Consider the following 3,467-nt stretch of genomic DNA (forward strand, 5'->3'; position numbering starts at 1 on the left):
AGAGCATCGCCCCCTGGTGGGCATGCTGGGTGGATCCCGGTCAGGCGCATGCGGGAGTCTGTCTGACTGCCTCCCCCGTTTCCAGCTTCGGAAAAATGAAAAGGAAAAAAAAAAAAAAGGTCACGTTCTGAGATGCTGGTGATTAGAATTTCAACATATGAATGGGGGGGGTAGACACAATTCAACCATAACACACTGTATCCTGAAATTACTATAGTTAAAAGAAAAAGTCTCAGTTGTAAAAAGTTGTGGTTGCCATTCTGGCATCCAACTACATACTCTTAGAGAAACTAGAGAGTATCCTCCTAAAATAAGTTCCTATTGTGTCACATATCCATCCATGCAAAACACACATGACTTATCTCTATCATGAGGGATATAAAGCTGAATTTAGTAAGATTCAGTTATGAGTGGTTTGATAGGTAGATGAGGTTTGCTGGGTATTAAATCATGTGCTTCATCACATTTTTTATCTGTGCCTCAAATACCTGGGGATACTATAGGGTTGAGCTGATTGATACATTGTTTCATTTTCATTCTCAAGTCATTTTATATATGCGTGTTATATGAGATATATATATATAATAAACATTTTTTAAGAACTCCATGTTTAGCACTTATTCAGATCTCTGCTCAGAAATCACACCTCAGTGATGGTCTCTGTATCGCTTAAATCTTTAAATTACATAGTACATTAGTATCCCTTAACTGTATTTTATTTTTCTTCATAGTACTTACAACCTCTTGACATTATTTGTGTATTTGCTACTGTTTACCCCACTAGCATGTAAACTGTATAAAAGCAACTTTTTCTATATTGTTCACTGCTTTATTCTCATTACCTAGAAAACTACCTGGCACAGTATGCACCCAAAAATGTTTCCTTATAGTAAATAAATACTAGTATATAGACTCTTGAATGCCATAGGTCAAGTTTCACAGTTCCCTTTATGTACCAAATTTATCTAGCTCGGTGCAAAAGGAAAACTAAGAAATAACAATTAGCTGGCATGTGAATTCAATCACCTAAACAACTACTCAGTCTCTCCTATTCATAATTGCTCACTAGGAGAGAAGGAAAGTTAATTCATAGTTTTGTGGACCAGAGTCCAATCCCTACAATAAAATTTTACCAAGACTGACTTACTGCCCCATGTCACCTGTGCCTCATCCATGACACTGGAACAGGTACTGACTTTCTTGCCCCCCCCAAAATCACAGTCTCTATACTAGGTTTCACCCAGTACATACTTATCTTTTCTCTCATTTTTGAGTGGAACTTGTTACTTTGTGTGCTGTCCGCATGCTAAACAAAAAGGGACAATTATTCTAATCTCACAGTGAGCATTATGTTTAGTCTTCAAGCTATCTTTAGAAATATGTTTGGTTCAGTTCTAGAAGAGGAGTTTTAATCATTTTGAATAAAGAAATCTGCATTGTTATTGTGACACCTAGATTCTTACAAAGAGAGGTAATTATTTGAGGGGAAAAATGTCGGGAAACTACTTAATGAACAACAGTATACTGTAAACCTGTTCCAGAGGGCATTAGAAAACTATCTCTATTGATCAAAAGTATATCAGTGAAAGTAAAATAACTCTAAGGAGCTTTCTACTGGTTTCTAAGCCACACAGTTCATATCCTTTTATTTCTTTATCAATACCACATGACTTATAATCCAAATATCATTCACATTCATAATAATAACAGTGCCCAGTTACTGTTACCAGAAAAGCCAGAGCTTGTGCTGCCTGCAACTGTGAAGCCAATACACAGAGACAAGGACTGAAGTGAATATGAGTGTTGCCAGCAAAGCCAAGAAGGCACAGGGCTTCAGACACAAAGTCTACCTTAACACCCTCAGTTTGCAGGCCTCTTTTATAGGGTGATCAGTGCTCATTAGGGATGGGAAAGGAATGTGGCCGCATGCTCTTTCTCAAGTCTAAATTCTATTCTTCATTACGCCTTAGCATGTTTGCCATCCTGGGGTTAAGTTTTCTGGCTTTGCCGTTTTTTCTCAAGAACTTGGATCAGGTCCAAGAGTTTGGCAGTCAGGGCTGTGAACTCCTGCATTTGATCTGGTTCTCAAGGCCTGACATCTGGGCTAGGGACACAGTCCAGCTGGCATCCCTATGACTGAGAAAAAAACAGACAATTCTATAACATAGAGTGTAAGATCAATGTATTGGGAATATGTCTACTGTACCTTTACATTCCCCACTGTTAGTTTTAACTATCTTGTATCTATAAGATCAGTTTCATATGGAAGTAAATATTTTGCTGTTTTCTGGGCCTGGAACTGAAACATAACTGAGGCCTAGATGTTATTCCCAGGGGTTAAGGCTTAAGTGCTATTCTCTGGCCCCCTGGTTCATTCCCCTGCTAAGGGGGTCTAACTCACATGACTAGCAATATGTGAGAGGAAGAAAGGTTACCCTGAGGGCAACCAAGTAACCGTTGTTTTCCCAGTTTGCCCATTGTTTGGTACCTGGGGTTTTCTACCCTGGTGGCCTCCTGTACCCAGCCTCTAGTTATTACTCTGTTCATGTCTGTCCCAACTGCCTATTATATTCCCCCCTCAAGAATTGTGGCCCAACCTGACCTGTGGTGGCTCAGTGGATAGCATGTCGACCTGGAACACTGAGGTCGCCGGTTAAAACCCTGCACTTGTCTGGCCAAGGCACATGTGGGAGTTGATGCTTCCTGCTCCTCCTCCCTTTCTCTCTCTCTCTCTCTCTCTCTGTCTCTCTCTCTCTCTCTCTCTCCTCTCTTAAATGAATAAATTTAAAAAGAAAAAAAATTTTTAAATAAAAATAAAGAATCATGGCCCAGAATTCTTTCAGGGAAAAGGAGCACTGTGTCTCTTCTGTTGCTGCTTCCTGCTGAAGAGGGCTGACATTTTCTTCAGAGCCAAGAGATCCTTGCTTCTCGTCAGAGAGATGATGAGCCTGGGCACAGAAGGAGGTGGTGTTCCCTGAGTAAGAACAGGGCTTGTAACCTGGCGGAAACAAACTGTGTTAAAAATCTTAGTATTATTGGGGGAAAGCTTTAATGACAGAATTATGAAAAAAAAATTAGTTCTTAATAATTATAAATCAAAGGATGAGAAAAAAACCAAAACATTAGTTCAGAGGGTTGTAGCGAAAACATTCAAAAAAGTTAGAAATATTCAGGATCCAGTCTAGTTTCTGATATTCATAACAATGTGTTATATATAGATTTTACTGAAACATAAATTTTTCTCTGAAATTACCCTCATTTTTATTAAAAAGCCAAATTAAAGCAACTTTATTTATTGTGGTAAGTCTAATTTCAATTTGGCCTGACTGTTTGCATAAACAACAGGAATAGCAATTGACCATATAGGCTTTCTTAAATCTGCTTTGCTGGGGCCCTGGCCGGTTGGCTCAGTGGTAGAGCATCGGCCTGGAGTGCAGGAGTCCCGGGTTCGATTCCCGGCCAGGGCA

General features: G+C 39.5%; 1 non-coding gene across 1 annotated transcript; it reads left to right on the forward strand.

Moving 5' to 3' along the window:
* The first annotated feature begins 3,391 nt into the window (after positions 1 to 3,391).
* Positions 3,392 to 3,467, forward strand: TRNAS-GGA (transfer RNA serine (anticodon GGA)). The gene has a single exon. It is a non-coding gene; the product is annotated as a tRNA-Ser (tRNA).

Source organism: Saccopteryx bilineata, chromosome 5 (assembly GCF_036850765.1).
Source record: "Saccopteryx bilineata isolate mSacBil1 chromosome 5, mSacBil1_pri_phased_curated, whole genome shotgun sequence".
NCBI classification, from domain to species: Eukaryota; Metazoa; Chordata; class Mammalia; order Chiroptera; family Emballonuridae; genus Saccopteryx; species Saccopteryx bilineata.